At 41.7% G+C, this 11,773-nt stretch overlaps 1 pseudogene; it reads left to right on the forward strand.

Moving 5' to 3' along the window:
- Positions 1-549: 549 nt before the first annotated feature.
- Positions 550-1,749, forward strand: LOC147426685 (uncharacterized; annotated as a pseudogene).
- The last annotated feature ends 10,024 nt before the right edge of the window (positions 1,750-11,773 follow it).

Below are 11,773 nucleotides of genomic sequence, written 5' to 3' on the forward strand. Positions count from 1 at the left end.
CCTTTCCATAGTCTCTTGGGTGGTTTTTAACTCATGCCATCTACTATTTTTGGTACAATCTCTAACTAATTTTTGTACTAGTGCCTAGTTACTACCTTGGTAATTTTCTTGGTATTCTTAGTGGTTCTAAATCTAGGTAGCAAGTCCAAATCTGCATGGGTATAGTTGGTGCAATGATTGATGTTTTGTGTGCAATGTCTAGGGTATGGCATGTTTTATGAGATTGATTATTTTGTCTTTTGTTGTGTATAGACACATCATGACAAGCTAGAGGCCTCCTGCAAGGAGGGACATGTCCATTGCCAATTTGTGAATGGGATGCTCAAGGAAGTGAAGCAAGGAAAGAGGTTCACCCTCTTCCCCAAGCCACCTCTTATAGATATTGATAAAACAATCCATGTGTTTGGAATTTTTGCTGCATGCAAGGAGTATCTAGAGATGGCATATGTTGTGGGTAGCTTCATGTTAGAGTGCAGACGTCAATACCACCCTCTCTGATTCAATGCACTTTTGCACACTAGTGGCACATGTGTGAAAGAGGGGTGTGGCATGGTAATTCCTACAGTGGCAAAAGCGTATATCAGTGGGCATTATATTGTAAAGTGTAAGTTGGCACTGTTTTCAATACATTGAGGCTTTCTACTTTTGGATTACGATGTTAATTGAGTAATTCATTTGTGATTGTGCAGATGAGGAAGATGTGACACCTGCAAGATAAGATGTGCAAGGAACAAACATGATGGGTGTGAAGAATGGTGGGCCTGGACCAACAAAGGTTTTTGTTAAGGATGTGGAGGACCTTGCGAGTATGGAATAGGTTCAAGACGTCCTCGTGGACTTGGAATCTAGCTGGAGGAAGGACAAAGTGGAGGGGCAGGATTGATGTGTACACAATGGGTGATAGCCAAGGGGTGGATATTGCCATGGAGAAGAGGGAGGTTACTGAAGGCCATGATAGTGCTGGAATGAGTATTGCTGAGGCCTCTACAACAAACATCAACAAGCCACAGGACAAGCAAACCAAGTTTGATGAACCCTCTACAATTTATGAGGTTCTACTAACTGCAAGTGAGGCCGTGGCAGGGAAGGCTGCTGTTGAAGAGAATGGAGAGGGAGCGGCCGATGGTATTAAGAAAGCGGACACTAGTGAGGATGGTGCTAAAGGTGGGACTACTGAGAAAGATGTAAATAAGGAAAAAGTTTAGGATAAGGTGACTGATCCAATTGATGTGGACATGGACACTACTGATCCAAAGAAGGTGGCCAGCGTGATGACGACATCTCCATGTGATTTCACCTTGTCGGATTGTTATCTGCAATAAGAAGAAAGCGCGTTTGTGGACGTGCCAACAAGTCTCATGCTTGCAAACTTTAGCTTATGCCTACCCTTGTAATTGATTGTTTGTGTCTTGATGTAATGCACTGAGATTATATTTTGCTCTCCTTCTATTACCATATGTTTTAAGTGCAGGTTACATTTTCCTTCTTATATTGTGCTCTCTTGTGGTAGACTTTGACCCTTTGATCTTTGAATTGACCCTATAAGTAAGTTGTTGTAGGATCTTCATTGTGTGCTAATTGACTCAAAATATTATTTGCACTGTAGAAATTGATCCGTGGTGGCTAAAGGAAAAATCAGCTAACATAGAGCTGCCAAAAGATGTTACGGCTATAGGCATGCAAATGATTGTATTTGATGTGAATGGTGTGCTCTTAAAGAGCTACAACCAACCACCATTGGAGATGTAGTTTTTGCACCTCCAGTGGAGGTGAGACCATTTGTATATCATCTGGGTCGAGAGTTATGGTGTGGGGTCAGACCGAATTCATAGGATGTGCTTCTAAAGTTGTCTAGGCAAGCATATATTATGATATGGTCCTATTGTAGAAGAGAAAAGCTAATGCACTTTCTGGGAACATGCCTGCCATACTGGCCTAGTAAATGAGTGGTCAAAGGTATACATCTGACCCTCTTCTTACATCATGCTGATTATCAGTGTGTACTGTCATTAATTTTGCTTAACTTTCTCGTACTCTTACATATGTGTTCAACCAAGAAGATTGCGAGATGTGGCTACCCAACATCCTTCATGTCCCGTGTGTGCCGGGGGATGTTGGTGATAAGAATGTTTTTTTGAATCTACTGAGATTAATGTGGGAAAAATACTCGTCGTATAATGCCAACACTAGAATACTTGTAGATGACTGTAGATATAAGTCTCTTAGAAATGACTATGAGAACCGTCTGGCCATTTGATCGTATGAGCCTTCTTACCTTGATCCCTACTACCCCTTGTACCTCACGGACTTGGTCAAGTCCTACCTGGAGGGCTAGATTTTTGCTCCCTACCCAACAACATATAGCCATCAACACCCCCTCTTTGATGTAGAAGACGACATTATCCCTCATGTTGCTGATTATTTCATTCAGTGAGAGGGATACACTTATCACTTTTACCCCCTTGTCAACCCATGATTTTTGGAACAAAGAAAGAAAATTTTCTTGGTGCAGTCTGCTATGTATTCCTCTTTATGTGAAAATGAAAATCCACTAGTGTCCACTTAGACATTTTTCTTACAGTATGCTTCTGTGGTCATTATGAGTTGCAATCACCCTACAATGAGAAGACCATTATCAAATTTCTCTCTCTAGGTTTTTGAAAGTGAAGGAAGTAAAGGAGTGTGGCCACATCAGCTAAAACGTGGGTCACTAAAAGCTAAAATTTGACTTTTTTTTCAAAAAAGTTTTTTTTACTTATTTTTTACTTAAAACTTCCCCCCAACATATATACATATGAAAAAATCATTTTTTGACATTTTTTTAAACCTACAAACGTTGAAAGTCCACTTTTTCAAAAAGAAATCCAAAAAAAAAACCTTTGTTCTCTCCTCCTCCTCTCTCCTCTCTCCCTCTCTCCTCCTCCCTCCTCCTCCCCTCTCTCTCCCTCTCCCCCCCTGCCCCCTTCTCTCCTCCATGTTCCTCCCTCTCCCACTCCCCTCTCTCTTTTCATCCTTTGCTTCCTCATGCAACAACTGCCATGGTGCTCACGGACATCACAAATTGTATGCCTCCACCACCATGTACTTCGCACAACAAAAGCGTACATATTTGCTTGTCAGCGGCGCTTGCACGGAAGTTCGCACGTGAGGGTGAGAAGAGGTCATCCCAGGAACGTTGTACCATTGATTAGACGAATGTTGACGGTTCTTCAATATCTTGGGAGGGGAGAAGTAGGCTTGTTAAACTATTGCAATTGGTTGTGTATGTATGGGTGCAGGTGCATCTTTGCATTTGTTGGATGCACAAATGTCAAGCTCTTCAGCTCAAAAGAGTGGCATTACAAGACAATATTGCCTCTTCGAAGAGGGAGGTTGAAACTCTCCAACAACAATTGAAAGAAAAGGATGTGTACATTATGAAGCTTGCCACTACCATCACATATTTGAAAGAAACACCCCCTGGTGCAAGGTAACAATATACTTTTTACTTTTGGTTGTGTTTGTCTTATCACCAGACTTTGAAGTCTAAGGTGTTGCCTCTACTTGTTTTATAGTGCTTAGCACAAAGGTTGCTTTTGTACACAAATAGTGAAAGGTTGCAGGTTAGAGAGGTCAAGTCTCACCACTTTTTCTCTAAAATAGCCTTCTTTCTTACATCTTGCACGTAGGTGCTTCAAATGAATGCTTATTAGAGGTGGGTAATCTCATCCTAATGTATATTTTAGGATTATTGGATGGAAATACTTGCAAATTTGTACATCATATACTTAACAACTGTCTTTATTATACAGCTTGCAAATGTTGAATTCATACATGTTTTTGTTTGAAGGACATGTCTCTAACACGTCATGATACAAGGTGACCTCTTACTATGCTAGTTGAGTGGTGTTGTTTGCATGACTGATTCAAGGTATTGGCATAACACGAAGCTTTTACGATGGCATAAAGCTCTCCTCAAACAATGTGGCTCCCACTACACCAAAAATCATTATGCCGCAACATGGAGAGATCCCTACTAGGACAATACAATAGCTTTTCATCAGCAACACACCCTTTCCTAACATGAGGGCACCCCCTCCAAAGATATTTTTATGTGATAGGTCACCCCATAAGCATACCATGTCATGGAATGGATGTACGAACTATGACCGCACTACCCATTGGAAGTTGTTCACGAATGTATGTTTATCAAAGTTAATGAGAAGAAATTTGGACTTTTTTGTTTGTTGATGTGTAAGAGCACTCTAGGTCTATCATATTTTAGATTGTTTGATAGGTTAAATAAGATTTGGAGTCATCTAAAGTGTATATTTGTTTTTTTTTTTGGTAAGATTGTACATGAGAAGACATGATAAAGTATAGGATATCTTGACGGAAAAAACCTCGGTGAGATTCCTACCATGCACTTGTGACACCATTCCTCTCCTTGAACCCTTTGATTTCTATCGTAGTGGGAAGTCCAAGGGAAGCCTATTTTCAAATTTTCAGCAATAATTTTTTTTGAATAAAATTTTAGTTATTTTAAAGTTTGTACACAGTCTAGGAGTTCATTCTGATTGTTTTCCTTCAGTTTCAAATTTTGACCGAGTGCACTCCTTGGAAGCCTCTTTTGAAGGTGTTAGGGTGAGATTTTGGGAAAGTTTTGTATGTAGGAAATATAGTCCTTAATATAATAAAAAACATTGGTTCTTTGAGTATTTTTAGATTCCATGGTTTTAATGCTCAAAGAACATTTTTTACATCATTTTTTAAGATATTGCCAACTTCCACGTTGATTTTTGGAGAACCCGAGAAAGATATGATTTTTTTGCATCACACGATGGTCGAAGAGCGTGACAAGATGAACAAATTCATGTGAGACAAGTCCAAATAAATTCGGAGCTGATTGCAAGCTAGAAGCTGTTGAAAGCAGCCTAAAAGTTCAACACTTAAATAAAAAAAAAGGGTTAAACCTTGTATCATCCTCGTACACGTAAATTTTGCAATTTCTGTCATTATAAAGACCCCCAGGGCTCTCAGCAAGAGTGGACACAAGGACGCACAAAAAGCCCATCCAAAAGTCTCGGATGGGCATTTTGCGCGCCCTTGTGGCCAGTCTTACTGAGGTCCCTTGGGGCTTTTACATGGAAAAAAATTGCAAAAAAATTTGGATATGAAGATGCTATGTTGGATGTACAGAGAGCAAGAGCTTCCCCTCCCCCCCCCATTTTGCTATGGCCTGGATGGTCATTCTCGTGCCCTTGCGGCCCCTCTTGTTGACGGTCCCTGGGGCCTTAAAATGGAAAATACAATCTTTTTTTATCCATGGCCATGAGATAGATGTGTGTAGTTTGATGTATTCATAGCAAACTCCTCCCCCCCCACTCCCCCCCGGTCCCCCCTAATGGCAAATACCTAAACCTTGTATCATGCTCATCTGTTACCATATACATGTGGTAGTGATGTGTGTGAACACACTAGGACCGCCGGGGCATTTTTTCCCTCTTTAGGAGGTTTTTTCCCACAAGCATTGTATGTATGTCCATCACTCTAGGGCTATCTATCTTTCCATTGCACACTAAGTAACACACTCTCTATTGTGTGCCTTGAGCTTCCTTCATCTTCTCCAAGCTGTGTGTGTTTCTCTACAACCCTAATTCCAACAATTGGTATTAGAGCAAGTTACGTCCTCCCGGGCTTAGTCGCCAGCTGCTCCATCACACGCCTGCTCACTTTCTCTGATTACAGTGAGGTTTGGCGAGCGTTCTCAGGTCGACAAATATTTTGGACGAGCTCATAGAGCTCAATCTGCTGAGATTTTTGATTTGGGCTCATTTTGGCCTCCGTTTCCACTACAGCAAGGTCTGCACAGGCAATTTCGTCAGTTTGTGCAGAATTTCTGTCAGTGCCAATTTTTGCATAACAGGTGCCTTACAGTCTTCTACGGTTCGTGTTGTTCCCGCTCTGTTTCTCCTATTTTTGGGCAATTTTCACATCAGGTGCAACATTTACCATGGCTGACAACAACACACATGTATTCAAGATGTTTGCTACTGAGGATAGGTTGGATGGGGACAATTACCCTATGTGGGCTTATATGATGCAACATGTTCTTGTGTCAAAGGGCATCCCGAATATTGTGCAGGGCATTGATGTACGTCCTGGTTTTGAGGATGTAGGCGATGTTGAGGATGTTGGAGGTCTTGCTGCAAGGATTGCTGCTATTAGAGTAGTTTTGCCTACTGCAGAACAAGCTCGTTGGGATGTAAAGGATGCGCAAGCTCATGCATTGATTGCATTGTCTGTGAAGTGCACCATTGTTTCTCACATCCATTCAACAAAATTTGCAAAACAGGCTTGGGATATTCTAGCAGGTCTTTATGCAAGCCGCAATGAGGCTAAAATTTCTTTGCTCTGTAAAGAGTTGGAGTCGAAGATTATGTATGAGGAAGATGATATGGACACTTTCGTTGCTAGTGTCAAGGATATCAATGAGCAACTTATGCAGGTGAAGTCATTTCAGACAGTTCCCTTGTGCAGACTGTTCTTGATGCCTTACCAGATTCTTACCAGATTTTTGCTACTACTTGGAGACTTATGACCTAAGGAAATCCAGAAGTTGTCAAGTTTGATGCATTATGCACATTGCTGTTGCAAGAGTGACTTTCCAGAAAAAACAGGACTAGACAGCGTGCAGTTGAACAAGCTTTTATTGCTTCTCAAAGAAAGGGTGGTATGTTCAGCAATGCAACCACTTCTTATGGTTCTGCTGCGAGTGGCAAAACTTCTATTCCCAATGCTTCTGCTTGCAACACTTCGTCTGGAAATTCTGGTGATAAGGGCAAAAAGAAGATGCGTTGCCATTATTGTAAAGATAATGATCACTTGATCAAGTAGTGTCCTAAGTTGAAGGCCAAAGAGGTTAAGAAGAAAGAAGGTGGTTCCACTGCAAATGCTGGTTCCACTACAAATGTAGCCATTGTTGAGTCTTCTGTGAAAGGAGACTGTGATGCTGATGTCGATGTAGAATGGGCTTTTAGCATAGAGTGCACTTACAATCTTCCTATCCATGATGCATGCCGAGAGTGGTGCTACAAAGCACATTACCTTAGATTGTGAATTGTTCACCTCTCTTGAGTCTGTCCCTCATGGGAATTTAGTCACTTGTGCCAACAATGCCTCTTATCCGGTTCACGGAGTTGGAAAGATTGTGATTACTGCTACAAATGGCAGTTATTTCACACTTTTTGATGCACTTTATGTACCTGGGATCAAGAAGAATCTTTTGTTTGTATTTGCACTCGCTAGACTTGGACTTGTAGTCAAATTTGTGGATGACAGATGTATAGTTCATGATCTCAGTTTTGGTGATGAAATTGTTGCATCTGGCCTTTTGTGCCATGGGCTGTATAAGCTCACTTTGTATGACAAGTGTGGAAAATTTTTTGCAAATGCTGTTGCAGATTCAAGGGCTATTTCAGATGCAAAACATTGGCATGCATGTTTTGTTCATCTAAATTTTGCCAGTTTGCTGCGTTTGCAGAAATCTGATATGGTTGATTCTTTGCCGCCTCTTGAAGCACCTATCAAACATGTTTGTGAAGGATGTATTTTGGGTAAGATGCAACGTTCTAAGTTTTGAAAGGATGGTTCAGTTACGGCCACATGCAGGTTGCAGCTTGTGCATAGTGATGTTTGTGCACCCATGCAAACTCCGTCCTTGGGCAATTACCTTTACTTCGTGACTTTCATTGATGATTACTCCAGGCTTGCATGGATAAATATTTCCACTTAAAGCAAATTCCGAAGTTTTTATGTGCTTCAAACAATTTCTGGCTATGGCTGAAAAAGTCTCAAAATGTACTATGGGCACCCTCCATTCCGATGGAGGGGGGGAGTATATGTCTCATGAATTCAATGCATTTCTGGCTAGTCGTGGGATAAAATATCAATGTACAGTTCCTTATACACCTCAGCAAAATGGTGTTGCTGAGAGGAAAAATAGGTCACTTACGAAAATGGCACGATGTATGGTCAAAAGTCAAGCTTTGCCGCATTCTTTTTGGCTTGAGACCATCATGTGTGCCACTTATGTACTAAACAGGTGTCCTATGAAAGCTTTGCAGTCTATTACTCCATATGAAGATTGGCATGATAGAAAGCCTTCTATTGAGCACATGCATGTTTTTGGCTGTTTGGCATATGCTTTGGTGCCACAAACACAACGTAGAAGATTGGATGATAAGGCTGTCAAATGTATTTTTGTTGGTTATAGTGCTGAAAGAAAGGTTACAGGTTGTATCATCCGCAAACAAAACATATTTTGGTTTCACGGGATGTAGTGTTTGTGGAAGATTCTGTTTAGCCCTTGCTATCATGTACTAGAGACAATAATCTAAGCTCATAGGACATTTATGACACTTTGTTGCCTCTTTTCAAGTGGAGGAAATACGAATGTAAGCTCCAATGAGGCAAATGTACAGCCTATGGGGGTTTTTGAAAATGTTACAGATCAGCCTATTACTGATGCAGATGTACATGATGTACTTGATGAGGAAAGGGCTGAAAATGAGTAGGCTAGAGGTGTGCCAAAATGGTTGGTGTACACTTTGCGTGACAGTAAATTGGATGCACCTTTGTCTAGTCATACTCGTTCAGGCTCTTGCCATGCATCTTATGCATTAGATTGTTATGCTTTGGTTGTGTCTAGCTTACATGATGTTGAGGAGCCTCTGTCTTTTGAAGAAGTACAAAATTTAAAAAAATTGGATGGTTGCCATGCAATCAGAATATGATGCACTTATAGAAAATGACACATGGACTTTATGTGATTTGCCTCTTGGAAAAAAGGCCATTGATACGAAGTGGGTTTACAAGTTGAAATGCAAGCTGGATGGTGAGATCGATCGCCATAAGGCTCCACTTGTTGCAAAGGGTTATGCACAACAAAAAGGCATAGATTATGAAGAGACCTTTGCTCCCACTTGTCGTATGACTACTGTGCGTTGTCTATGTGCATTGGCAGCTCATTTTGGTTGGGATGGACATCAATCAGATATTGTTACTGCTTTCTTAAATGGTATTTTATGTAACGCAACCTCGTGGTTTTGTCATAAAAGGACAAGAGGACAAAGTGTGCAGATGTAAGAAGGCTTTGTATGGGTTGAAGAAATCTCCCCGTGCTTGGTATGAGAAAGCTGACACTCATTTGGTCAAATGAGGCTTTCGTAATAGTCCAACAAAAAGCACATTGTATGTAAAGCATGAGGGTGATGTACTTCTCATTGTGGTTCTTTATGTCGATGATTTGCTGATCACTGGACCAAATGAGAGACATATTGCTGAATTTAAGGCCGATTTGAATGCTACTTTCAAGATGAAATATTTGGGGCTGTTGCATCATTACTTGGGTATACAGTTTAGGCAATATGATGGTGGTATTGCCTCGTGTCAGAAAAGTTACATAGAGACATTGCTATGTAAGTTTGGACTTGAGGATTGCAAACCTACTGCCACTCCCATGGAAACAGGTTTGAACTTGAGTCTACATGATGCTGGCAATCCTGCTGATGTCACTCTTTACAAAACTGCTGTTGGCTGCCTCATTTAGGTATGCAACACGAGGCCGGATATTCAGTTTGCAGTCTCACAGGTCAGCAGATTTATGCATAGCCCAGGGTCGAAGCATTGGCAGGCTGTCAAGAGGATTTTCCGCTACCTTAGTGGCACTTTACATCTTGGCTTGTTTTATCCCGAGGGGGGATCATTGTCGCCAGACTTACATGCTTTTTCGGACTCAAATTGGGCTGGTTGTTTTGACACGCAAGTATCCACAAGTGGTTTTTGTTTGATGCTTGGAAATTCATGTATATCATGGTTGAGCAAGAAGCAACCTACTGTGGCCACTTCGAGTTGTGAGGCTGAGTACAGGGCAGTCTTCACAGCTACGGTTGAGTGTGTATGGCTTAGACGCCTTATGGCTAATTTGGGTGTTGGACAGGACACTGCCAACACTATCTACAATGATAGTCAGAGCGCATTGGCAGTTGCGAGGAACCTAGTTTTTCATGCTCGCACAAAGCACATTGAGGTGCATTACCACTATGTCAGGGAGAGGCTCTCAGCGGGAGAGATCAGCTTGGCTTATCTGCCAACACAGGACAACCTTTCATATCTTTTCACAAAGGCATTGTCTCGTGAGAAGCTTGACGCTTTACGCAAAGCTTTGTGCTTATTCCCCTTTGTGGACTGATCATGTCCTCAACATAAACATAAATCTTAAACTCAACATAAACATAAATCTAAATATGTTACCATATACATGTGGTAGTGATGTGTGTGAACTCACTAGGACCGCTGGGGCATTTTTTCCCTCTTTAGGAGGTTTTTTCCCCCGAGCATTGTATATACGCCCATCACTCTAGGGCTATCTATCTTTCCATTACACACTAAGTAACACACTCTCTATTGTGTGCCTTGAGCTTCCTTCGTCTTCTCCAAGCTGTGTGTGTTTCTCTGCAATCCTAATTGAAGAGCACACAATGAGGTTTAGGTGTGCGCAAGGCTGTACTCTTGCTTACCCACTAAGAGTGTGTGGCTATAGCTCCACTCCCTTGGTTAGTGAGGGTGTATGTGCCTCTTATGTGTGTGTGTGTTTTTTTTTTGGGGGGGGGGGGGGGGGGGTGGGGGGGGGTGGTGGGGCAACTATAGTGTGGTACCATTGGCATTGTCTAAGGCTTGCATGGCTCACAAGTGTGATCCATCTGAGGAGGTTCATTTGGCTTGTGCAAAAACGAGGGCCATCCCCCCCCCCCCCCCCCCCCCCCCCCCCCCCCCCCCACACACACACACACACACACACACCTACAAATGTGTTGTGAGACATAATCTACTTCACTTGGACTTGTGTGGACGTGCAAAGTGCCTGTTAAAAATATATATTTTTAGGATTGAAACCAGTGTAGCAAGAATGCAAAGGATTTGACCTTGAAGATTAAGGTCATGTGAAAATGGACATGTAAGCAAAGCTTGTGTGTGTGTGTGTGTGTGTGTGTGTGTGTGTGTGTGTGTGTGTGTGTGAGAGAGAGAGAGAGAGAGAGAGAGAGAGAGAGAGAGAGAGAGAGAGAGAGAGAGAGAGAGGGAGGGAGGGAGGGAGAAGAAGAAGAAGAGACGAGAAGTTTTAACATCGTAGACGTCAAAGATCTCCTAGATGAGTCTTCAATTCACAAGCTATTGTTCAAGAGGAAAGTGAGGTAAGCAATCTTAATCCAGAATGAGTGAGACTCCCTCTGCCTCCGACGGAGGGGCCGCCATAGGTGGCAAAAAAGAAGAGAAGAAATACAAAAGCAAGTACAATCAATATCATTAACACCAAAAAAATTTATCTCTCTCAAAAAAGAAAACCCTTCTTCCACCCTATTGTGATAGATCGAACGATCTGTCTCACTTTTTTTAGTCCGCTTTGTGGACCAAAAAGCATGTGAAAACAACCAAGGAGGGACTAATTTGTCACATTAAGTGGATAGCAAAGAGAAGACTCAATTTTGACACAATATAGTACATTTATTGTAAGTAGATAGTGACCCACAATGCTAGCTTTCTCAGATGATCAAGCAGAAAAGCTCACATAAGTACGCAATACTACATGATACACCATGTACAAAGTGTCACCAACCAAAGAGTAGCACAAAGCAGCATTGAAAAATCTCTCTCTCTCTCTCTCTCTCTCCCTCTCTCAGCATAAACAGATAAACCCAACCACAAACCATTTCTCCAACCATTATCACTCATAATG

The sequence above is a fragment of the Adiantum capillus-veneris genome, chromosome 24 (assembly GCF_014529385.1).
Source record: "Adiantum capillus-veneris isolate H3 chromosome 24, ASM1452938v2, whole genome shotgun sequence".
In the NCBI taxonomy this organism is placed as follows: domain Eukaryota; kingdom Viridiplantae; phylum Streptophyta; class Polypodiopsida; order Polypodiales; family Pteridaceae; genus Adiantum; species Adiantum capillus-veneris.